The sequence below is a fragment of the Acinonyx jubatus genome, chromosome A1 (assembly GCF_027475565.1).
Source record: "Acinonyx jubatus isolate Ajub_Pintada_27869175 chromosome A1, VMU_Ajub_asm_v1.0, whole genome shotgun sequence".
NCBI classification, from domain to species: domain Eukaryota; kingdom Metazoa; phylum Chordata; class Mammalia; order Carnivora; family Felidae; genus Acinonyx; species Acinonyx jubatus.
The window spans coordinates 169,466,379-169,493,178 of record NC_069380.1 but is presented as its reverse complement, the minus strand read 5'-3'; the positions used below and the strand labels follow the sequence as shown (position 1 = coordinate 169,493,178).

The following is a 26,800-nucleotide window of genomic DNA, read 5'->3' as shown; positions in this document are numbered from 1 at the left end:
GCCTGATTAAGATTTCTCTCTCTGTCTCTCTCTTCCTCCCTCTGCCCCCTCCCCTGCTCATGTGTATGCTTTCTCTCTCAAAAACAAAACTAAATTAGAAAAAGATATTTAAAATATACTGATGCCTAAGACCATGCCCAACTAATTAAATCAGTCTCTGGGGAGTGGGACCCAGGAAGCTGTATGTTTTAAGTCTCTCCAGGTAATTCTGTTGAACAAAGTTGAAAACCATTGTTCTACATCTTCATTATGTAGTATGGCAGCTTCTAGTCATGTGCTTATTTAAGTTTAAATGAACTCTAAGTAAATAAAAACTCACTTCATCAGTCATACTTGGGACATTTTAAGTGGTCCATCGCCACATGTGACTGGTGACTGCTGTGGGACCCCATAGACAGAATATTTCTATCACTACAGAAGTTGTGTTAGGGAGCACTGCTCTACACCATGCTATCTCCCATCCCTCACACTGCTGCCTTGACCTCATGACCCTGACCACTATTCTTTATAGCAGTCCACAGATGAGGCTAAACCCTAGACCTTGTCATCACCTGAAACTTGTCTACTTTGCAAAATCTTAAACTCATAACTCCCTCTTTGATTGGAGCCTCCTGTCCTCTCTCCAGTTGATTTTTATATGTCAGCCTCTCTGCTTACACATTTTCCCCTTGTCAACTTCTTCTAGGCTTTCTTTCTTTTTCTGTTGAATTTTGGATCCCCTGGTCAGTCCTGTCCTGGACATATTTCCTGCTGTGGCTTCCATTTTCTCTTTTCCTGCCATACCCAGATTGGCCAGCTCTAATGCTGGATGTGAATCTGTATACATTCTCTGCTACCCCTGCCCCAGTGTTGCTAGAGAAAAGCTTGTCTTCTAACAGATGTCAGCACAGTTTTCCAATCTCATTTGGGAACTCGTCTCTGCGTGGCAGTCCTTTGAGTCTTCTATAGCTCTCCCTTTTTCCCCACAGTGGCTGTTGTAGACCTTCCCCCTCTCCACCCTGGGCTTCCCATCCTGCAGGCCTGAGCACAGGACCCCTGTTCATTCAGGAGAGCCTGAAGGCAGTCTGCAGAAACTCCCTGTGCTTCCCTCCTCTCTGTCTTCACACCCCGCTGCACCCATGCTTCTTTTCTCCTTCATCTCAGAGAAGGGGCCTGCTCCTTCTAAGGCTCCTCTCCCTAGTTGGTTATGCAAGCCCCATCTTCCTATACCAGGGCTTTGTCAAGTCTCTTCCATCCTTAAAAAAACCCAGAAACCCGATCCTTTTGTAATTCTTAAGTGTGATGATTGGGTGTTCACGCTGTTGTGTGACATGTGCCACTCTTAAACCTTGTTACAACATCAGCACATTACCTGTCTGACGTGAAAAACAAAACAAAACAACAAAAAACCAAAAACCCAGAAACGCTCAGTGTTTTCTTCACTGTGCATCCCCATAAAATGGTGTCCTTATCCCCTTCTTTTCCTGTTTTGGCAAACTTCAGCTCCCTTCAGTCTGGCCTCCATGCCTGCCAGTCTCCCGAACCTGTTCCCTCCATATGATGAGGGGCCTCCAGATGCCAGACTGGTTCTCTGCAGTGTCATTTGAAGCTGTGCCACTCCTGTTTCACTGAAACTTCCTTCTCTGTTGGGATTCATGATACGAGCCTGTTCTCCTCCTGGCTCTCCAGTTACTTCCCAGAATCTTCTGCATGCTCTTTCCGTCTCCCCACAGCCCTCATTACACCCAACTGAGTTATTTATGTGGATTTGGACCCTGTCTTAGTCACACCTTCATTTAAAAATCCTCAGCATTAGGCCTGGTGTGTGGTATGAATATTGTGTTTAGGAACATTTTGAGTGAGGTGACGCTCCCCAGTTATGTATAAGGGATAAATAGTTTGGGGATACCTTGAAACACATTTTTGACTTGCACATGTGTGGTTCTGAGTGGACAGATGCAATCCCTTATATATGTTTGGGAGCCCACTGTTAAGGTAGGTTTTCTGCCTCCACTCCTGAATGCTTTGTCAATGTCAGTGTCCTATCAATTACAGACGGTCTCACTGTGCAGATCTGCCTGGAACCCAGCCCCCCACCTCCACACACACACCTGCCTCCTCTAGCTGGCCTCCAACTTGCCCTACAGGGTAACTCATGGGACTTCCCAGATGTTTTAGGTTTTGTCCGTAGCCAAGAAACATTCAGATCTACTGTGTTTTTAAATCATATTTTCTAAAAAAAATGGCTTCCCATAAAGTAGGATTTGGGCACGTTATTTTTAATATCTGAAAATGATTTTTAAAGCAATTTGAGAGGACTGTCTGTTATTAGACATTGAAAGAGAAATAAAGCATGAAAACCATGGCTTTTGAGGTGACAGTAAGGCGATGATTATAATACAGGCACAATGTGATAATGGACAGAGGCGGGATGTTGCTTGGAAGGTTTCATGAAGGAGGTGACTTGAGGAAGACCTTGAAGGCTGGGCAAGCCTTTCAATAGGCAGAGACTAGAGTGAGGATGGCAGTTCACATGGAGGGATGTGAGTAAAGGTGGTGAAAAGTGGCATGTGTTGGCTAATATCAAATATTGCAGTTTATTGAAAATAAGGGCATATGGGGAGATAAACGTGGGAGGGTAAGTTGAGCCACAAATTGGAGAACTTCAAATGCCAGCCTACATAGTGCAGATGTGATAAGTGCTGGGCGCTCTTCAGGGTTTTTGTCAGAGGACAGGTGTGATGATCAGGCACTGGGAAGCTGCATCTGGCAGTAAGAGTTAAGTTGGGTTTGAAGGGATTGAAGCAGGGCACCTATGGCTGGGTGGCTAGCTAGCCTAGGGTGGTCGTGATCCTGGACTTCTGCCGAGTGCAGGGGGCCGGGAGGTGGAGGCTGCCCTTGGCTGTGCTCCACTCTGATTTGTGACTAAGATTGTGGCTGCTCAGCTTCTTGCACTCAGACTTTTCTCTAAATTGCAGCTACTTTAGTCTTTCTGTTGCTTACTCTATTCCACAGGTATCAATTATGTTCTGAATGGAGATCCAAAGCTTAGGTAGCAAAAGGGAAGAAGAACAGCTACTTAAAAATGAATAATTAAAAGCCACCTGAAGGTCCAAAAGCATATTTGATGTGAACACAGCAACCACGTGTTCTTAGGTAAACCCGTGTAAGGTCCAAGATGCTAGAAGGTCATGGCTGTAGGAGAAAGAATTGGTGAGGGAGGGAAAAATCTCTAATCAAAATGTTAGTACTTACCTAAATTCCACATTTTAATAAGCAGTAAAAATTATTCACATTGCCTGAAGAATTGCCAGAGTGTTCCTCAGTTTTTAAAAATTCAGTTGATTCCTTCTGCATGTTCCTCACCCTTTTCCTAATCATTGTATTTCCTTCATCAGTGCAGATGTCAACACAGTGAAGCAGGCAAGTAACACCTTATAATTAATATAAACACAGTTTTGACCTCCTGAACCCCTTAATGGATCACACTTTGAAAATGCTTGTGTGTGTGTGTGTGTGTGTGTGTGTGTGTGTGTGGTGTGTATCTAATGATCCTTTTGTTATTCCAGCCCAGTTTGATGTCTAGATGATAGTAAATATTTGTAGATTTTAGTTGCTTTGCTATTCACTTAGTGTTTCTTCAGAATTATGTGTAGATCTTAGTGTTTCTATCCATGTTGTGGCTTAGGACACAGTTGGTTTACTGGTTTTGTGTCCAACTTGGATTTGGGGTTAGGGGTTAGGATCAGACATGTAGCTGGCTATCTGGGCTATAACTGTCAAAATGCCAAATATTGGGTGCCCACCCTCAGATCTCCACCTTGATGTTTAGAAGGCTGGAAAGAGTACTGGGGTTTTAAGAATTCATATAGATGTAGCCTTCCTTTCGAAGTTGTAGCCTTAGAAGTCTCAGGATTTCAGTGGCTAAAACTTGCATTGGTTCATAGAACAGGGAGATGATGATTTGCAAATTTGTTTCACCAAAATTTGTTTTTGTTTATCTTCAGTTATTACTGTGAAATAACATGGTAACATTAGAAAGCATTGACAGTAACATTTCTACAGTATGGTGTATATGGCTGCGATGTTTCTGTTTATGAACCTCTGGGACTAACATTTTTTATGAGAACCAGAAGGAAGTACCTTTTCTCAGTTTGACTTCTTTCAATTTCTGTTTGTTAACCTATAGGCATCTTATAAGTTCTTTCTTGTTTGGTTTATTTTGTTAACTTTAAAGGATCTTTTCTATCAGATGTTTGAAAATACAACACCCCATATCTGTGTGGGTAAATGATGTGACATACAAAAACACTGAGAAGCTTGAAAAGAGAAAGCACAAATAATTGTGGAGTGCTATGAATTAACAGTCTTGCTCCTAGTATTTCTAGTAAACTAAGATTTCTGGGCAAATGAATTAATCTCCCTTGTCCTTATCAATCAAATCAAAGAACTGTATACCATCCTAACTCTTTAAAATAAAAGAACAAAACATCAAAATTTCTTATACATACATGTTTATACTGGAAATTTGGAAAACAGAAAGATATAAAAAGAAAATAAAAATCATCCTAGGTTGCCTGAGATGTGTGTGAACATAGTGACTCTAAAGGGGCTCTAGGGAACTTTCTGGAATGATGGAGCTGTTCTCTTTTTTATTGGGCTTTGGGTTACATGGGTATATTTGCCAAACTCATCAAACTGTATTCTTTAGATATGTATATAAATTATACTGTAGTACAGAAAAAAATTATCATACAGTCTCAGTACCCAGGAATAACCATGGTTAACATTCTGTATATTTCTCTGTAGTATAGTATGTTTTTTTTTAAAGTTGAGATATTATTGTGTATATTGCCTACTTTTATAAAAAATTGACACTGTTTTTAGCATTTCCAAATGTCATTAAATATGCTTTACGTATAACAGCCCATTCTATCTGTTAGCCCACTGTATCCAGTTTTATATAATCAGTTCCCTATTGTTGGATATTGAGGTTGTTAAAATCCTTCACTTTTGTATGTAAGACTTATAAACTTAATTGCATAAAACTTTTTCCTCAGCTATGCGTCAGTGTATTCTAATTAGGGCTGATTCCATTTAATTCAAGAGCCTGTGCAGAGCTGTGAACTGTTCCATCCATGCCCGTAAGGGAGCCTGTTGTCACGTCAGCCAGATAAAGTGAGATGGAAATGAAAATACTAATGCAGGTTGTTATATCATGTGAGTATTCTGTGTCTCAGGAACTACAAATTTTGGCAAAATAAGATTATGTTGGGGGGCACCTGGGTGGCTTAGTCGGTTAAACATCCTACTCTTGTTCTCAGCTCAGGTCTTGATGTCAGGGTCATGAGTTTAAGTGCCGCATTGAGCTCTGGGGTTGGGCATGGAGCCTACTTAAAAAAAAAGATTATGTTGACATAAATGAAGAAATAATACTATAATAGTTAGCATTTATTGAGACTTAAGTGGTAGGTACTGTGTTAAGATATTTAGAGTTGTTATTTCACAGTATCTGTGTGAGGTAGTGTGAAAGAATCAAATGCTAAAGAAGTACACTGTATCAGTTAGGGTTTCCTAGAGAAACAGAATCAGTAGGATATGTATATGAAGAGATTTGTTGCAAGGATAACTTAGGCCATCATGGGGGCTAGATAGGCAAGTCTGAGATCTGCAGAGCAGATGGCCAAGAAGGGCAGACTGGATCTCTTGGACATGAGCAGAGCTGCTGGCCACAGGTCGAACTTATTCTTGCAGGAATCCTCAGTTCTACTCAAGGCCTTATAACTGATTGATTCAGATCCATGTAGTTTATCTAGGATAATCTCTTACACTGATGATAGACTTTAATCATGTCTGCACAATACCTTCACAGTAACACCTAGATTAGTATTTGAGTAACTGAGGACTATAGCCTAGCCATATTGACTCGGGACACTTTAATAAACCCCCCACCATGTATCTCCCCTGCAACAACCGTGAACCAGTTTTACTTCATTCACACCTTCATTCGTGTCTCTCCTTCCTGTTTTATTTTGAAACCAGTCTTAGTCATCATATCATTTTATCCACAAATATTTCAGTAGATATGTATCTCTAGCCCAGTGCTGTCCAACAGAATTTTCTGTGATGACAGAAATATCTTTATCTGTAGTCACTGACCACATGAAGCTATTGAGCGCTTGGCTTCTGGATAGTAGACTGAGGAACTAAAATTTCACTTTTAATTAACATAAAGTTAAATAGCCACATGTAGGTAGTGACTATGGTACTGGAGAGCATCGCTTAAGAATATATGAGGTTTTTACGGGGCACCCTGGTGGCTCAGTCAGTTAAGCATCTGCCTTCAGGTCATCTCACAGTTTGGGACTTCAGTCCCTTCATTGGGCTCTGTGCTCTTAGCTTCAGATCCTCTCTCTCTGTCTCTCTCTGCCCCTCCCCTGCTCATGCTCTCTCTCAAAAATAAACATTAAGGAAAAAAAGATAAGAGGTTTTTAATAACATAACCGAAATCCTATTTAGTAGTACTTAATATAAAATAGTCAATATTAACATTGCTGGCTGTTTCATAAGTGAAAATGATCAATTGTTTTATATTTTTTAATAGCTTGGATCAGAATACAAACAAGAGCTATACACTGCAGTTGGTAGCTATGAAACTGTAGCTTTGCTTTCTCTGATTTGCTGTTTGTTGAAAATACTGGGTTATTTGTTCTTCCTAGATAGTGTGTCCTACTCATTTTATAATAGATGGTTTGGTGAAGGTTCAGTTGTGTATGCTGAGCTCCAAGCCAAATCTGACTCAGAACCTGAGCTCTTAACCTTTCCTGAAATGATGTTGGGGATGCTGGTGCCGACGATGGCAACAACAGCATAGCTAACTGGGAGTGCTTGCTATGTGCCAGGCAGGGGAAGTCCTTCCCATGTGTCCGCTCATTTCATCTTCACAGTATAGATGTTCCCATCTTCCAGGCGGGTCAGTTGACTTCCCCAACATCAGACAGCTAGTTAAGTGTCAGAATTAGAATTCAAGCAGTCTGCACCCAAGTTTGAATTCTTCATCACTGTGCTACGTTGTCTCCATGCTGTATTTTTTCGTAAGCACGGGGGATAAGAAATTCATTTTGGCTGCCTCCTTCAACCTGAGAATGTTTGAAATTATGAAGCAAATTTTACCAAATGATTTTCCAGGGCTGTTGGGAGAATGGAATCAACAAATGGTTGAAAGCACTTGAGAACCTTTAATGTAAAAGGCTCTTATGGAAACTGTATGTCTGTAAAGTCAACTGCCTGCTATTCCCAGATTCTTATTTGTGCTCTGTATGTCACTTGCTTTAAAATGGAATCTTGTCCTACAGGCCACATTCTGAATGTGGCATTTTTGTTTAAAATCACTTCAACATTACGGAAAACCTCTCAGAAACCTGTTTAGAAACCATCCCTGCCAAAAGTGCCTCGTGCAGTTCCTAGATGAGTCTTCTTTTCTGGGTTAGGAGAGGTTTGTTTGTGCTCACGAGATGGACTGCCAAAATGCACTCTTGGAAGTGAATGTCTCTGAGGTCTAGCAGCTTACTGCAAAACCTGAGTATCTGTGTAGCTGGAATTTTCCTACTTTGTATGCCGATCCACTAACCGGAAACATACAAGCTAATTGCTGTGAGTCTTGGTGGTTGCTTTTTCCTCAAGACCACCTCTTCAGATGTGACCTCCTCACTTCTTCAACCTAGGTGGCCATGGAGCTGGCTGCTTCCACTGCAGCCCAGCATGCTAAAAGTAGACCCTTCCAGTTCTCATTCCTTTCACAAGGATTGGGTTAAACTGGTACCTAAGTCAGCAACGGGGAAATTGGCCTGGCTGATGAAATGGAGCCTAGAATATGTTCCTCTTACAACTCCATAAAATCCACTGCCAGCCCACCCACTTGGGACTGCCAGGCTTCTCAAACCCACCCAACTGGATTGGGCTGAGCACAGCTCCTATAAATCCATGGCAGTAAACGCTTTAGAAAAGTCATCAGGAAAGACCAGTGATAAGATAAGGTATATTTCATGGGTCTACAATTCAGTGGAAAGAGAGATAGGAGAAAGAATAGGGAAAAGAGACAAAGAGAGGGAAGGAAAAGAAATAGGCGAGCCAGCTGGGATAGCATTTCTTATGTCCAATAAGCACCATTGCTTATTGCACACTGTGTGTGTTTCTCTTTGTTGCCTGTATATCTAGCGAAATGGTCTTTAATGAAAAAGTGTTACTTATTAACTTCTCTTTTTTTAAAAAAAGAATTTTAAATGTTTATTTTTGACAGAGAGATAGAGATAGAGCATGAGTGGGGGAGGAGCAGAGAGAGAGAGGGAGACACACAGAATCCGAAGCAGGCTCCAGGCTCTGAGCTGTCAGCACAAAGCCCAATGTGGGGGGTGAACTCACAAACCACGAGATGGTGACTTGAGCCAAAGTTGGATGCTTAACCAGGCACCCCAACTTCTCTTTTTATTTTATTTTAATGTTTATTTATTTTGAGAGAGAGAGAGAATGAGCACACACTCTTAACCAACTAAGCCACCCAGGTACCCCTAACTTTTCTTTTTAGAAAGTGAAGTTTTTAGCAGCTTTTAAGTAGATGTCTTCCAAGAATTATTTCTCTGACAATTTTACAGTTTCTAGTGCAGATAATTTTTCATAGTGTTTTATGAGTTATTTTGTTCCATTCTAGAGGAATGAAGTTGGTACATGGCTTTAAATAAACCTATTTGAAAGAATTTTGCTGTTTTTAATTTGCATACATAATACTGTTACAATGTCTTCACCTAAGCTAAGATGATATACAGAATTTTGGGTTACTGCGCAAAAATATTTTCAGTATTTTTTTTATTTTTATTTTTTTCGATATAGGGATCTATCCTATTTTTAAAACATGTAGTTAAGGATGAGCAATATAGCTTTTAACATTTAAAATTACTTCCTTTTGGATTGTTGGATGTGAACCCTCAACAGAAATGTTTATAATGGTTTACATGCCTTGTTAATTTGTGAGATCATGAAATAGGTATTAGGGAATCCTATTACTGTGATATTTAGTTGGCAGCTCAAGCATCCTATACTTTAAAGCTACATTTGACTTCTATTAAAATAATTTTATATGTGCATGCATACACAGTATATTTTTGTAGACATATTCCTTGAAGAATTGGTTGTGAGGGAAGTAAGCAACATTTGTATCAGTTTCAAGTAGGAAGATTATAATCAAACACAATGAATTGCATGTGGGATTTTTGGAACTTGATAAGGATTCATTGAATAAATTGGACTAAAAGTCATTGAGTGTCCTTGTGTCAGGCTGTCCCTGTTCCAGTGAAACTTACATTCTGGTGGGAGGAGACCATTACACACAGAAAAAATATACAGTAGATGTTAAGAAGAAAAAGTTGGATGAAGGGGACAGGAGTGTTGGGAGTGGGGAGGATGGAGCAGTGTTTGGGGACAGCCTTTCAGATGAGGACACCTTGGAACAGAAACCTGAATGAAGAAAGGTGGCAAACCACCTGACTAACTGATGGAGAGAAGGAAGTATGCTTGCAGAGTGAACAGCATGTGTGGAGACCCTTGGGTGTGTGTGTGTGTGAGTACCTGTTTATGAACAATACAGAGGATTATTTTAGGGCTGAGTGAGTGTTTGGGGCTTGCGTCTAAACGGGATCTTTATCCAAGGTGTAAAGTACTAAGATATACATTGTTTTTTTTTTTTTTAATTTTTTAACATTTATTTGTTTTTGAGACAGAGAGAGTCAGAGCATGAACGGGGGAGGGGCAGGGAGAGAGGGAGACACAGAATCGGAAGCAGGCTCCAGGCTCTGAGCCATCAGCCCAGAGCCTGACGCGGGGCTCGAACTCACGGACCGCGAGAGCGTGACCTGAGCTGAAGTCGGACGCTCAAACGACTGAGCCACCCAGGCGCCCCAGATATACATTGTTTTAAGTGGATCTTTTGCAAACAAAATTCACATCGCAAAGTGAAATTGGCAGAAAGGTATATGTAGTTGTATCAGAACTAGTAAAGGTAGGGGCGCCTGGGTATCTTAGTGGGTTAAGTGTGTGACTCTTGATTTCAGCTCAACTCATGATCTCACGGTTTGTGAGATCGAGCCCCACGTTGGCTCTGAGCTGACAGCATGGAGCCTGCTTGGGATTCTCCCCCCATCCTCTCTGTCCCCCCACATGCATGCTATCTTTCTCTCAAAAATAAAGAAAAAATCTTTTTAAAAAAAGAACTAGCAAAGGTGAAAGGTAAAAATAAAACCTTAACATGTTGTTATGTAGCATTTAAAAATTGTTATATTCAGATCAGGGATATGTTATTACTATTTAATATTTACATGAGAACTAGAAAATCTTTTCTTATTAAAAGAGGTGATATAGGGGCGCCTGGGTGGCTCAGTCTAATGGGCATCTGACTCTTGGTTTTGGCTCAGGTCATGATCTCATGGTTTGTGAGTTCGAGCCCCACATCAGGCTCTGTGCTGACAGCGCAGAGCCTGCTTGACATTCTCTCTCTCCCTATCTCTCTGCCCCTCCCCTGCTCTCTCTCTCTGTGTCTCTCTCAAAAATAAATAAACTTAAAAAATATTATTAAAAAAAGAGGTGCTCTAAGACTCCCTATTAAGCATTGTAATGGGTTGAATTGTGTCCCTACAAAAGATGTATGACTGGGTCCTTATAAAAGAGGGAAATTTGTACAGAGGGAGATGTGAACAGAGGGAAGACAATGTGAAGACATGGGGAAAATGCCATCTACAAGCCAAGAAAAGCCTGAGGCTACTGGAAGCTAGGAAAGAGGCATGGAACAGATTCTCCTTCATGGCCCTCAGAGGGAACCAACCTGCCAACCCGTTGACCTGGGACTTTGAGCCTCCAGAACCGTGAGACCATAAGCTTCTGTTGTGTAGGCCACCCAGTGTGTGGTACTTTCTTACAGCAGTGTTAGGAACCTAATACGGGCATTAAGGAATATTTTGTTTTCTTCTAAAGCTGTCAAAACTGAAATGAGAAGATAAATCTTAAAATACTTTGTGTCTTGGCAACTTGACAGTTAGGCATAGAATAGGGCAAATATAGATGCCCACATAACCTTGGGATCATAACCTTTGCACCCTCAGGGTCTCCTTCTATCCGGTGAATACTTCATATTTGGATGTTGATTTCTTTATCTAAAGTGGGTAATGTGATTTTTGGCAATATGGCAGTCACATAAAATATGCAATGGTTGAAAGATTCTCCAATGGAAGTGTAATGCATTTCCAGGAATACTGTCTCTGTATTACATTTTTTTTCTATTTTTTGCCTTTAGTACTTTATAAGGCTGCTCTCTGATAGTAACACATGAGAAGAATGAACTGAATAAGGTTCCTTCTCCCTGAGGAACTAAAGCACATGATCATGTCTTCTGAAGAGGACAGTTGACTTGGGCCTTTCAGAGGGAGGGGAAAGGAGTAAGTTGAGGAAGTCTTCTTAAAAACAAAACTCAAAGATGCACTGTTACGTTTTCATACTAGGAAATAAAGGCCTGATGGTGGAGGTTTAGGGTCATCGCCAAGGAAGCATTTGCCTGGAGTGCTGTCAGGCAGTTTTAGAGTGCCTGTGATTTGGATCCTTGAAATCTGGCTGTGTGTTTGAGGATGCGTGTGGTTAGGAGAATGGGCTCTGAGTGACATGGCTTGTGTTTTAATCCTGGCTTCATGGCTTGTTGTCTATTTGATCTTGAGCAAGTTACTTCACTTCTGTGTCTCAATTTTTCCTCCTCTGAGAACTGGTATAAAAGTATTTCCAGCCTCAAAGAGTTTCTGTGGTAATGAGATGATCCTTGTAAACCGCTTTAGGATAGTGTCTGGTCACATTAAGTGCTCAGTAATTTATGGCAATTATTAGTGGTAGGAGTAATAGAAAATCAACTTAGAAGACAAAGCATAAAATAGGCTTCATCGGCCTTGTCTTTCTATCTGTGGGGGAGAGGCAGTGGCTCAAGTACACTGGCCAGAAGGGGCTTTAGGAAGAAGATGCTTGTGTCCAGTGCTGAAGAACAGAGGCTTTACTTGGTCCTAAGTCCTGTTTGGAAGAAGTAGGATTTGTGAAAGTACCCATTGACTCTTCTGAGTTTCTGGAGCTGGCTTTAGCCCTCATGATCAGAGAGGAGGGGGATGATGGAGTATGGGGTACACTCAGGCTCCAGTGGGACATCCTGACCTTGGCTGATGCATTAGTGTGATAACAATGTCAGCTCGCATGGAGGGCACCCTTACCGTGAATTAGCATGTGCCAGCCAAGCACAGAATCTTGTCATTTAATTCCTTTTTTTTTTTAACGTTTATTTATTTTTGAGACAGAGAGAGACAGACCATGAACGGGGGAGGGTCAGAGAGAGAGGGAGACACAGAATCTGAAACAGGCTCCAGACTCTGAGCTGTCAGCACAGAGCCCGACGCAGGGCTCGAACTCACCGACCGCGAGATCATGACCTGAGCTGAAGTCGGATGTTTAACCGACTGAGCCACCCAGGCGCCCCGTCATTTAATTCTTAAACCAGTCCTGTGAGGCAGTTTTTATTACCAGTTGTGTTTTTAAAGTGGGAAATTTTGAGCTTTAGAAGGTTGTTTGTCTGAAGCTACACATTCAGGAAGTAGTACAGCTGGGATTGGAATGGAATCTGGCGACAGAGCCAGGGCTTTCAGCTTTGGGGGAATCATGCTAATTTGTCTCCTTGCCAGCACCTGTTTTATCATCGAGGAACCCTCTTCCAGGGACAGGGAGGTGATGACCTGAATTTAGAGACCCAATACTGTTGGTTTTATGGGAGGAGCATAAAGAGGAAGGTGCTGGCAGGTCAGTCTCTGTCATCTGTTCTTTACTATGTATCTTTTGTTTGGTGACTTAAACATCAATCTTACAGTTAGGAAATTGTGAGGCCAATTTTAAGAAAACATTTCAGAACTGTGTATCTATGTGTATTTTTCAGCAGAATTTGTGTATAGCATAATGGTACTCCACTGTTGCTTACAGAACTTTGGGGACTTTTCTTCTAGATTTGTCTTGCGAACCACTCTGAGTAATATATATAACACACCTTTTAAAAATCAATTACTTTAAACTTATATGTTATTTTTTTAACTAGAAAATACCGTGTTATTCAGTGTGCTCAACACCTTTATTAAACTGGTCTTCAGATAATTTTTGCATTTTTCCCAACTTACAGCTGCCCTCAAATGGCAATTTGTAAATGTTGAGGATATATAAAGAATGTGCTGCATTCTCAGAAGGCAATTCTAGACGCACTAAACTATTTTGACACATGTCAGCCCTGTTGGCAGAACAGCATAATAATCACAGGAATTTGAGCTGGGTAGCATTCATCTTGAGATATTCACCCCGGCACACTTGTAAAGTTATTCATTCCTTGACCTCCAGAGCACTGAGCTTGTCACTACTGTCTGGATAGATTCTGTCCCCTCCTGTCTGTTGTGACGCCTGCCATTCTTTCCGTCCCCACATTTTACCATGCCCTCACCAAGAGCGGCTCTTCCTCCTGTGTGGAAGATCTCAGGTCCTTTTTTTTTTTTTTTGTAACTTCCTTGAACTTGCACCAGCCACCATTCTATTTCCCATCTCCTCTTCATCGAAGAAAACTAGAAACCAGAGAGGGAGGTGAAGAGCCAGGTGAGAGAGTATCCAGAAAACCACAGCACAGGTCATAGTGATGGTCACTTGCCACAGCAGTTGTTCCCAAAATGTGATCTCTAGATCCATAGCATCAGTGTCCCCTGGGCCCATTCTAGACCAAACAGATTAGAAGCTCTATGGGTAGGGCCCCAGAAATTAGAAACTCTATCTGTTTAAGGAACGTTACCAGCTGACTGTGATTGCTCCCTAAATTTTAAGGACCACTGTGCCACAGAAGGGTCAAGTTAAATAAGGGCTGGAAATCCCCATTAGAGTTCCTAACTGGGCAGTTCTTTGTATCCCTCCCTGGCTCCCTTAGTCCTGGGAAGTCTTGCTCTGTCCACAACACTTCACGAGAGTGCTCTAGGTTGGCAGGGCCCTGACCTCTGTGCTGCTATGAGCGTTGATACTTGGGAGGAGTCCTGGGCGCCTAGTCAGGAGCTGTGGGTTCTGTTCCAGCCTCCTCCGGTCAACCACCTGGGTGGCTTGGTGTGAGTAGCTGACCAATCTGGGCCCCAGTTTCTTGTTTGTTAACCCAAAGTGAGATTTTCTAATTATTGAAGGATCTCCTCCATCAGATCTAAGGTTTTCTGTATCTTATGAATAGTTTAGCATTTGAAATTTTTAAGTTAATATGTTTGTTTGAATGTATTTATTTGTTACTATGTTGTTAGCCACTCAGACTTAAGCATGTTATCTATAGGTACCGAAACTTTGAATCCTCCAACATATATTTCAGTCGCCTAGTAATAAAGCCAATTCATTCACAGGGGCTGTGCTGTCAGAGACAGTGACTCAGCTCGCTGAGAAGCCCGACCTCTTCATCTTACACCCATCAGTGGGAAGATAGCCAGCCCTGATGCGGAACTTGTATTTGTGGTTTGATGGTTAGAATCTCCTCCTTTGACCAAGGTACACAGCCACATGTAAAATGCTTCTGCCGTGTGATTCCTCCTCTTTTCTCTGGCACCCAGACCCAATCACCAGCATCTCTTGCATCCATTTTCTCCTTTTCTTTCACACTTTTCCTGCTACCTCTTACTTTAACTCATGGTTTCTCACTGCCTGCTTCATGCTAGATAATGTACTAAAAGGGCTAGAGGTAAACTGTGAGCACAGCAACAGAGGCAACAGGGATGGGGAGTTTGCTGCACATTCCAGAATTGGATTGGCTGAGCTTTTCTGGAAAGGATCAGGTAAGGCATATTTTAGGCTTTGTGGGTCATGAGGTCTCTGTGGCAACTATTCGTTCGACTGTGCTGTAGACAGTATGTGAGACAATGGTGTGCTTTTGTTCCAGTCAGAGCTTAGGCAGCAGGCCAGATTTGGCTATGCACCATAGTCTGCCAACCCTGATGAAGAGTGAGGCAGGCCATTAGCAAATACACAATGAAAAATGTGTGTGTGTGTGTGTGTGTGTGTGTGTGTGTGTGTGTGTGTGTATCAATGTGTGTGATGAATGCCATGAAGAAAATAAAGCAGTATGAAGGAAATGAGGAAGCTGGGGAGTGTTTGTATAAGGGGGTGTTCTTTTTTAAATTGGTTGGAAGAGGAAACCCCCTCTTCTGAAGAAATTGGGGACCCAACATGGGACATGCAGTAGAAGAGGCTTCCTGGAGTCAGGGAGCCGTAGGGAAGCCAGACTGGCTGGGGGGGTGCCAGGGTGAGCGTGGGCAGGGACTCTGAGGCAGCTGCCAAGGGACAGGTTGGTAGGAGTTCACCAGGAGAGGAAAGGATGTAGCCTGTGCAAGGGTTTGGAGGTGTGAGAGAGGACAATGTGCTTGTGGAAAATAAGAGGTTTGGTCTGGCTGGAGAACAGGTTAGATGGGGTACGTGGCAGTGAAAGGAGCTGAAGTTGGTAAAGTAGGTTTTGAACGTCATGCCAAGGCATTTGGCTTTATTCGTGGGAGCTTTTAGAGAGAGGAACACTGACAGCCTTTTTCAGAAAAGGTGAGAAGTGGCCATGTGGGGAGTGAGAGGCAGGGATGTGGCAGAGGAGATGGCTTGAGAGGAGACTTTACACTCGGTCTGTGGAGTCCTCTTGTGTCTCTTCACCAGCCCGGGCCTTCCTGCAGTGGTGCCGTTGTTCCAGCCATTCCTCCAGGAATGTCTGCTCCTTCATTTGGAATGAAGGGCCCAAAGGCTTCCCCACCCTGATCACTCCCACTTGAGGGTCCACCTCCTCTTCCTTATTCTCATAGCACCTTCTTCCTGGAACTTCTCTTACAATGTGGGTCAGAAAGGGCTATTTGTTTACATACTCATCACTTCTTAGGCATTTTAACCTTCTTGAGGATAAGGAATGCTTTATTGATATTGGGATTAAGATCCCAAAATGTATAGTGTGGTGGGAAATAGGTTTTGCTGTCCCACCACTTGCTGTGTGACCTTAGGTGAGTTACTTTGTTTCTCTCAGCCTGCGTTTTCTCATCTGTGAAAGGATGGAGGAGTATTATCAGCCTCTTGAGGCTCTTGTGATAGCTGAGATACTGCACGGATGCACTTAAAATCCAGTCTTCGTGTTTTATGTGTCCAATAAATTTTGTCAGTTGTTAGTGGCATTACTGTTACATTACAGTAATGCTTAATACAATGCCTGGAATATAGTAAATGTTCAAAAAACATTGGTTGATGGAGGGAATGTCATACAGCTAGAGTAGATGGATACAGACCAACTCAAATTTGGCATAGCTAACTGTAACAGTTTGGTTCTGTAACTATCCAATTATGGGATTTCAGAAAAACTAAAATACAGCTAGATATCTTAGAATGTTATTGCAGAAGACAAGCTGATAAAATTTCATTTAGTACAAATGCATTATCAGTATTAATGATCAAATATTCTTGCATCTTACAAAATCTGCACAAGTTTGAAAGACAAATTATTGAGGGGTAATAATGTCAGCAATGCATAGTGGTTCCACACTGTGTTGGGGTTCTCTGTGGCCCCAGGCACTACCTACACACAGGTGGTATGTCTTGAATTGCTCAGAAGGAGAGGACTCCAGAATGTGGGGAGACTGAAAGAGAAGCCTCTACTGAAAAGATGCATTCGCTCCAGAGAGATCAGAAATAGTTTTGAGGCATGGCCTTGAAAAAGTTGAAAGGCATGTAATTGTCCCCAGAGTACCTTTAGGTTATTTGTCAACTCTAAAAGCTACCACCTACTTCTTGTACCTGTAACTGAAAGTCTTTTCCGGTCTGGCCTTCAGTAATGAGAGGTTGCATTCATGGTACCTCAGTGGCACAACCACCTAGTGTTTGGACCTTGTGGTCGTCTTCTTTCTGTACTGTTGCCTCCCTGATGACTCCTAGCTCTGTGGTCTCAAAGTTTGAATCAGCACAGTGGTAAGCCCTAATCACAGGGTCCCCCCCTAACCACCAAGTGCCTGTCCTACCACTGGGCATGTTCCGTGAGCAGCTGCAATGACTACCACAGGAATGTGTGTAGTGGAAAGAAAGTCACACGACTTTGGAGTTTTTTGACCTGCATGTTTCCAAATGACAGTCCATACAGTCTCAGTTCCCTAGATAATTGACAGCTATGCCCTGCAGTGTGTGTTTTGGTTACTTAGCTTAGTATATTACTATTGTTGACGAAGTTCTAGCCCAAACTCTACTTTGATTAGGATTATGCATAGATTTCTACTACCTGACTCCTATTCATTTTTGTTGTTAAAATTAACTTAAATGTGGGTCTCTGGATTTTGCATAGCTCTTTGAACTACAAATGTTGTGTATATTCTAATCCTCCGCTGTATCTTCATTCATGTTTTCCTTTCACCTAGAAGGCCTTTTCTTTTTTTCTGTCCACTCATCCAAATCCTCCTCATTCATTAAGATTTCCTCCAGGGAGCCTTTCCTTGCTGAGTGCGGGGAATCAGGAAACATAACTTTGTGGACATTTAAGGGTGGTGCCTGATGGATTAAAAAAGACTGGGGAAGAATCCTTTCCAGACAAAGGAAATAGCAGGTGCAAAGGATGGAAGGAAAGAAGTCAATGTGGCTGGAACTTAAGAGCAGGGAAGAGAAACACCAGCTGTGACTGATGAGGACTAGATTATGGTGACCAAAGTGAATTAATTAATTTTTTTAATTATATATATATATACACACATATATATATATATACATGTATTTATATATATACATGTATATACATGTATATATATAAATACATGTATATATATATGTGTATATATATACACGTATATATATAAAATTTAATTAAAAAAATTTTTTTTTTCAACGTTTATTTATTTTTGGGACAGAGAGAGACAGAGCATGAATGGGGGAGGGGCAGAGAGAGAGGGAGACACAGAATCGGAAACAGGCTCCATGCTCTGAGCCGTCAGCCCAGAGCCCGACGCGGGGCTCGAACTCACGGACCGCGAGATCGTGACCTGGCTGAAGTCGGACGCTCAACCGACTGCGCCACCCAGGCGCCCCAAAATTTAATTTTTTAAATCATTTATTTATTTTTGAGAGACAGAAGGAGACAGAGCACATGTCGGGGAGGGGCAGAGAGAGAGTGAGACACAGAATCCGAAGCAGGCTTCAGGCTCTGACCTGTCAGCATAAAGCCCGATGTGGGGCTTGAACCCACGAACCATGAGATCATGACCTGGGCTGAAGTCACATGTTTGACGGAGTCACCCAGGCACCCCAAGGTGAAGGTGATTTATAATGTTGGCACTCCATTGAAGAATTTTAAATAAGAAGGTGTTAAGTTCAGGTTTATGTCTTCAAATACTCTGGCTGCTATGGGGAGGCCACTTGCAGTAGTTCAGAAGGCTTGGTTTAAGTGGTGGGGTTAGCCATGGACAGACTTGTGTCCACCGATCTTGTCCAGTCATCTCAGTGTCTAGTTGGTATAATGGGGTAAAATGAACCATCTGGAAAATGCCGATTTGTGGGCCAGGGTTAATGGATTCAAAGTCTAGAAGGACCCAGACCTATTCAAGTGATTTTTCTCATATTTCTCATTTCCTTTGTATAGATCTGGCTAAAAAAAAAAAAAGGGGTTTCAAAAACCAAATAAAGGTAATGGTGATATTTTCTGCCTATAAATCTGTATTAGGTTTACCTTTTCTTGTTAAGACAGATTAATTCTTTCTCTTAGAAGGCAGAAAAGATTTCTGATGGTTAAGACGGATGGTCTCTCTATGAGGTCAGTGCTTGGGTGGATTCAGACTCTGGTGGCAAAGCCTTTGTTTTTTTTGCCTTTTGGTGATGGAGATCTCTCCCCTTGGCCAGGTCCAAGCGAGGCATCCTGTGTCCATGGTTCCTTCTGCCCAATCAGTGCAAAGCCTCCTGGCTTCTTTCCTCTGACAGAGTGGTCATTTTTGTGCTAAAGTAACTTAATAGAAGTAAGAACAACTTTTAGGGTGAGGCTTTACCCCAGTCTAGGCCAGAGTTCAGTATTGTTTCCTAAAATTGTCACAAATGTTTTTTGTAGTTCTTTTCTCTATCAAAGTTGAATGGTTGGCTCTTACCCACTGGGGTGTCTGTGAAACTTCCGTTCGTCTCATCTTTTACTTCTCATTTTCTTAATCTCACTGTTAATCATGCACTGCAGTCCTTGAGGTGACCTGAAGTGGGTGCTGAGTAAGCTGTTTGTATATATTCACAGATGAAACTGATGCTAACAACATTGAGTGTGAACATAGAATAAGTCAATGTGATATCCCTTCTGGCTAATCAGAGGCTGTGGCAGACAGCCAGGTTGCCAGAGAAGCACTTATGCAGAAGGAGAGCTGGTGACATGTGTCCTGGAAAGGGTGGCATCAGATCTGCTGTCAGTATTTAACAGGGGGAGAGAGGGGTAGAGACCCTCACAGAACACCTAAGTGGAGGGGAGTGTGTGGAAAGAAAAGAGAACCAGAGGAAGTCGGGCAATTTTGGGAAGACACATTTCCCTTCATGGCCAAGGCATCCATTGTGAGAATAGGGACTGCAAGCATAGCATCCTGGATTGCCTCTGCTGTGTGTGTGTGTGTGTGTGTGTGTGTGTGTGTGTGTGTGTGTGTGTGTGTTTCATCAATACCCCATCTCCTGGGGCTTGGTGTCACAGCCATTATCCTTCCATCTGAGGCTGGCTGCAGCTTCCCCTGGAGACCAGCAGTGCATCCCCTTAATTGGCTGGTAGGGTCAGCACATTGACATGCACATTCCTACCACTTCCCTTCCCTCCCCCTTTTCCACACCTTTCCCCCGCCCTAGTGTATTTCCTAGAGAGGAAGGCCCAGCAGAACCAGGAGGAATTAGGAGTCTTGCCTGAGAAATTAAACCTGCTCAGGGATGTGGCTCCTTAGCCAGAGGCTCGTTCCCAAACTGTGATATGCTTTAAGCCTTTGAGGGGGTGCCTCTATTTTAAACTGATGGAGAAAAAAAGTCTTGCAGTTATTAGGAAGCTATTTCTCAGCAAAGTGGCTGCTGATGATTTTAGTATTTGCAGCATTTACCGGCATCAGCGACTCTGTAGTATTAAGAAAAACCATGAGTTATGCTTAAGTATGAATACCTACCATCTCCCTGCCCTCTTACACCACATACTGTGTGTGATTGGAGTCTCTGAAGCACCTTTTTCCAAACCTTGGACACTAATCTCTTGATGGGCATGTTGCGTTGCTTTTAAAACAGTAAAGGAAGAAGGACTTTGTTTCTAAACAGCCACAGAGTACATAAGCAAAGCTACAAGAAATAATAATATGCTTTTTGGAAAATGGGGTCGATCCTTAAAGGCCATAATTCCTAATCTTAACTGTACTGTTGGTAACCGTGGTTACTCTGAGAGCTGTCAGTGGGGCATAAAGTATAACTTGGGAGTGTCACTCAAATATAAGACTTAGGAAAGAAACCATGCACGAAGGGAGAGGGAAATGGCAGAGCCAGGGATGGAGATAGAACAGTGTGCCATGGTTGAAGAGTGGAAGAGTGAGTGCAGAGACGATCAGGGTGTCATTCAGGAATACCTGTGCCCTACATCTCTTTTAGCACAGAGTTTTAGTGTAGCCCTTTAAAAATAAAAACCAATAAGCAGTTATCTCGGGACAGACCTTTCACACTCTGAAATGATCCTGGGTGGTCCCCAAGCTAGATAATGTCTCCAAATTACAAGTGGTACTAACCCCACCTAAGGCTTTGTTTAAGCAAGAATGGTTAAGGGGTAGGACCAGATAGTTTGACAAGATAGTTTGGATTAGAGAACTAAAAGCAAAAAGACCATTTTACTCTTCTCCCTGTCCTTAAGGTTTTGGAATTTGAACTTTAGAGGCAGGAGTCCTGTAATGTTGCAGCTGCCTCCATGAAGATAGAGTTGGAGGTACAAATGTCCTGTGCTTTCTTTGCTCATTCCACAGACCAGATCCATTAGGTATCTTGAGTTTCCATTCTCTGTCCACCTGTTTTGAGGAGGAGCTGCTTGGTAGCAGGCCTGTTTCCTAATAAGAAACACTTGCTGTGAATCTAATGCCTGGCTGCCAAGGGCAGTGGAGGGTGGGGGTTGAGGGATCAGTATTTTGAAAAAGCAGCCCAGGTGGTTCTCACATGCGATCAGAAGTGGGCACCCCGTGGGGGTCAGCGTTCAGTTAGTATCTCTCCAGCTGCTGCCGCCGCCACCCATATTGGTTTGGGGAATGGTGGGCACTTGCTTCTGGATGCTGAGAAACGCTAGTAGGACAAGTCAGCCCTCTGAAACCCCCACTTCTCCAGTGCTCAGGCATCCCCAAGGGCATGTGCTCATTGCCCAATATAAACAAGAAAGTCAGGAAGCAGTGCTTAACCACCAGCTTGGGGCCATTTGGTACAGCAGGTCAACACTTCCCAGTGGTTTATGTTTAAAACCGATGTATCAGAGGAGTAATAAGGGAACTGAAGTAATGTTTTTGAGTGATAGCAGGAGACCAGTTTGGGACCAAGTTCATAGTGTGCATAGATCTTCACTATAGGCCTGTGAGAAGATAGCATGTTTTCCTTTTACAAGAAGATGCTGGGTTAACAGAGGGTTAAGGAACTTTACCTAATTCATATGAGTATTTAGTAGTGGGAAGTGGAATTTGGGCTTGGATTTGCTTGACACAGAGTCCATGGCTTTCCTACCATGTTGGTTTAAGGATTTGCAAGAATAGAAAGTAGCTGCTTAACATGTTGAAAGGTGACTTCCCTGACTTGAAATAGTCTGTTAGCATAAGATGTGCAAGGTCAGAACATTGAACCAGGATAGAAGTTTATAACATGAAGAACCTGTCTCCCTGTCCACCCCCATCAGTAATTGCTCTCAAAAAGTAATCACTATTAATAATTTCTTTCAAACCATATAAAATATACATATATTTACATATATTGATTCACAGACCCAAAAGTATTAGCTTTTTTTATTTGTACCAGGAGAGTTTATTGTACATATTAGAGGCAGGATGGCATGGTTGCAAACATGGCCTGCATAGCAAGGCAGTCTGGGTTCAAATCTGGCCTCTTTTTACTATGTCTAGAGCATTAGGTTAGTTCCATTCTGTACCTCAGCTTCCTCATCTGTAACATAGGTTGTTCCGATCAAATCTGATCATGTTAGGAAATAGAACACTGATTGGCACGGAATAAATACCGAATGAATGTAAGCTGTTGGTTACTCTGCATCTTCCTGTCTTTTTTAATTTTTATTTTTATTAAAAAAATTTTTTTTTAACGTTTATTTATTTTTGAGACAGAGAGAGACAGAGCATGAATGGGGAGGGGCAGAGAGAGAGGGAGACACAGAATCCGAAGCAGGCTCCAGGCTCTGAGCCATCAGCCCAGAGCCCAACGCGGGGCTCGAACTCATGGACCACGAGATCGTGACCTGAGTTGAAGTCAGACGCTTAACCGACTGAGCCACTCAGGCGCCCCCCTGTTTTTTTTTTTTTAACCTAAAAAAATATGAGATCTACATCTACTCTTTTTTCCCCCTAAACATAAATTCATTTAGCGCATTTATCAAACGGTGCCGTTATTGTTCAGTGTTGCAGAGCCTGGTTCATGCAAAGTGTGCTGTGATTGTGTGCTGGCTAGCATTTCATGATAGGTATGAGACTGTAACCGTGCTTTGTGCTTTGAAAGAGAGCTTCCAGGTATGTTTTATTTGATCTTCCAAGCCAGCCTGTGATGTGTGTTAGGCAGGTATTATTAATGCCTTTTGCAAATAAGGAAACTGAGAGTGAATGTGATTCAGCAGACTTGCCCTTAGGTCCCACAGCCTTGCCTAGAGCAGTGGGGATGCCCAGAAGTCTGCCTTCCTTTGATACTGCAGATAACCCCATGGGCCACCTACTGTGGGAAAGTCCTTACCTTCAGCCAGGATGGGGTTGGGAGTGTTGAGAGTGTTTCCACCCACTGTGGGATAGGCTTGCTCCTTTTCCTAAAAGGAGTGACACATGTTTCAGGACAGTCCCTAGGATTAGTACTGTGGGGTCACTGAACAGATAAAATTAGGAAGGGGTTTGCTGCAATTGTGCAGAGAGAAGAGCAATGAACTAGAAGTCAGGGAGTATAGTCTCAGTGTCTTCATTGTTTAAGCTGGTGCCTTGGTATTAGATGTTGTCCTAGTTAACAGATGAGGAATTAAGGCTGAGAGGTTAAACAACAGTTCCAGGTCACTCACCTAGTTAAGAGCAGAGCCAGCACCAGATAGAGAGGGCCTGTAGTAAGGGAATTCATAATCAGGGCTATCAGAACCTTTTCTCCAACCCTGGCAACCAGCTTTCAGCAGTTGTGTTCCTTTAGCGAGAAGCATTTTAGTAGAGTGCTGTCTAATAAAAATACAATGTGAGCCACATAGGTAATTTTTAATTTTCTAGTGGCTTCATTAAAAATAAATGAAATTAAGTTTAACAACATATTTTATTAAATCTAATATATCTAAAATATTTCAATGCATAATCACTATAAAGATTATTCTGTTTTTCTTATTGTCTTCACAATCCAGTTGTGTATTTTACATTAGAGCCCATCTCAATGTGGACCAGGCACGTTTTAGGTCCACACACACATGTGTGGTGTGCCTGGTGGCTACTGGATTGGGCCTCATTGCTCTTAGAAGGTAAGGGCTAATTAAATGCACATTTTCCAAGTTGTTTTGAAACAAAGCCATCCCTCTTGGCTAAAACTTAAAACATTTTTTTTAATGTTTGTTTATTTTTGAGAGAGAGAAACAGCGTGTGAGCAGGGGAGGGGCAGAGAGAGAGTGAGACACAGAATCCGAAGCAGGCTCCAGGCTCTGAGCTGTCAGCACAGAGCCTGATGTGGGGCTCAAACCCACGAACTGTGAGATCATGACTTGAGCCGAAGTGAGATCATGACCTGAGCCGAAGTCAGAGCCTTAACCAACTCAGCCACCCAGTCTCCCCCATCATATAGCCTTTAAGAGATAAATCCCTCTAGAACATTTGTGTTTCCTTCTAATGTATTAACTATTTCACCGAAAAAAAATCCAAGGAATTAAGAAATTTTATTGGCTGCTTTGCTACTTGAGGATTAATGAATAAGTATTAAAATTTCAGGAAACAGCTAAGTCAATGTATAATATAGTTCAATTGATTAAAATTTGATTTTTCTCACAACTTTTTAGGGGAATTGATTGCTTACAAAGTGTTACCCTAATGGCATTTTAAATCAGTGAGCATGATAAACATTGAACAGTTAGGAGAATTGGATTCTAGTCTCTACTCTGGTTATAATATATTCTGGGGCAAATTGTTTAGGTTAGATCTTTTTCATTAATTACATAACAATATTGAAAGTCACTTCATTTTTTTAAATGAGGTTAGATATAACCATTAAAAAATGGTTATCAGAGGGGCGCCTGGCTGGCTCAGTTGGAAGAGCATGTGACTTTCTATTTCAGGGTTATGAGTTTGAGCCCCATGTGGGATGTACGGATTAATAAATAAAACTGAAAAGAAATGTTTTTCAAATTTACAACCTTTTTTTTTAAGGTTTTATTTTTTATTTTTGAGACAGAGAGAGACAGAGCATGAATGGGGGAGGGTCAGAGAGAGGGAGACACAGAATCTGAAACAGGCTCCAGGCTCTGAGCTGTCAGCACAGAGCCTGACATGGGGCTCGAACTCACGGACCCCGAGATCATGACCTGAGCCGAAGTCGGCCACTTAACCGACTGAGCCACCCAGGCGCCCCTCAAATTTACAACCTTTTTGTGCTCAGGACTACAGGTCTTTATTCATTATGTTATTTCTTTGGAAAGTCAAATTCAACTAAGATTATTTTAATTTACAGAATCTTTCTTTCCTAATAGTTTATAGCACCTTTTTTAAAGGACTGTAACTTGCCCAAATGTTAGAAATGAAAGGATGGTATGAACCAGAAACCAAACAAATTGATAATGGAGACAGCCTGTAATGAAAATTTGTACATGTGTGGTGAACATGAAGCATGGAGTGGCTGGACAGCCAGACCTCACTGCAGGTCCAGTGCTTTCCTGCCCTCCTTTCTTTTCTTTCTGTTACTCAGGAGTAGTTATTGGTTGCTTACTGTAGTCAAGGTGCTTCTATTTATAACTTGAGTTTGTAGTTTGCAGTTCCTGTTACAAAAGAAGGAAATGTCTTACTGAGCAGATACATGTAGTTTTTACAGTTTACCCTTAAACATAGCTTTAGAAGATAATTAATTTTTAGGATCTTTGAATCTAAACATGAGAGTTCTTTCTTGATAAAAGTTTTGTTGGTTCCACAATGAGTTGACTTTCTCCTCTTTAAGGAAGCCTTTTCTAATCTAGCCAGAAATACTATCTGCTTTTCTCTGTGTTAACATCACACTCTGGAAGGACCATGAGCATGGCAGCCCAGGGCACACACCTCAGCTTCAGCATGTACTGGTTCCATGGTTTTGGCAAATCACTTAGTTTACCTCTCTGAACCTTAGTTTCACGATTGGTAAAATTGAGGCCACTCTTGTCTTGTCAGACACAATTGTTGTGAGGGCTAAATGAAGTCTTAGAAGTCTTTAGCACGTATATGGATGGTGGGTGCTTAGAGAATGTTTGCTTGGTGAAGAGATAAATAATTGGTTCTGTGATGACTGTTAACTACATGACTGCCTCTGAAGATTTTTGATTGAATGTAGAACTTAGTGTAGGTGTGCAAGTGGCTTTAGTCATATGGCTGATTCTTAAAAATGGAGGACAAGGAAAGGAATAAAGGAAGTAGGAATGAAAGCAAAAGAGGTGGGTGGGTTGAGAAGAGCACCAGCCTTTTGCACTGTAACCTGCTGCCCATTGCATTCTTAGCAGGGGTGCTGAAATAAGGAACAGAAATGAAATAGCAGAGCACTGAAACAAGATCCTATCTAGAGAGGGGGGTGGTTATTGCCTTTCTTGTGAAATTGGGAGGGCCGGTTTGATGAACGGGCTCCGTGTCGGCCCGGTTGGTCCTCTTAATAACCCTCTGGTGGAATTTCCTCCTGGGTGAGGGGTTAGGCATGCCTTCACGGTGGATCAGGGATCCTTGCCCAGATCCTGGATAAGTTCACAGAGAAAAAGGCAGTAAGTGGATGTTTCCAAAGGATTCAGTGTGTGTTTTTTGTGCATCTTCATTGACTGACTGAAGACAGTCAATGACTGACTTCATTGACTGGCTGGGAGGGATTGTTATTTAGTCCACTTATCCCACTTCATAGGTGAAGAAATGGGGACTCTGAGTGGCTCAGCAGCCCTCCTGAGGTTGCAGGGTGAGTCAGGAACAGAGCAGAATTAAACCCAGGTCCCCACAACTCCTTAGCTGCTTCTGAACACTGATCTATGCTGTTCTTCTACCATGGAATGATCCACCCCGCCCCCAACCATTTCTTTTCTTATTGTAGATGTGTTTGAAATTGAAAAATCTGAAATTCTGAAATTTGAAATCACCAAAGTAAAACATCCTGTTGTATGTAATAAGTAAAAACAACAGAAACACCCAGAAAAAGAGATGCATAAAGGAAAAAGTTCATAATTCCTCATTGTCCATTTAAAACACTACTCTGCTTTTGGAACTAAAATACCTTATGGACATCAACTCAACACATTTATCCAACTCTTTTTATCCAGTTGTTGCATAATTTCTCACGGTGTGGATGACTATCATTTATT

At 42.0% G+C, this 26,800-nt stretch overlaps 1 protein-coding gene and 1 non-coding gene across 5 annotated transcripts in view; both read left to right on the top strand.

The window, feature by feature from the left end:
* The window catches only part of EPB41L4A (erythrocyte membrane protein band 4.1 like 4A), a 251,665-nt gene that overhangs the window by 63,271 nt on the left and 161,594 nt on the right, over window positions 1–26,800 (top strand). The gene's annotated exons all lie outside the window — the stretch shown is intronic.
* Window positions 1,258–1,361, top strand: LOC113594921 (small nucleolar RNA U13). The gene has a single exon (XR_003415413.1). It is a non-coding gene; the product is annotated as a small nucleolar RNA U13 (small nucleolar RNA).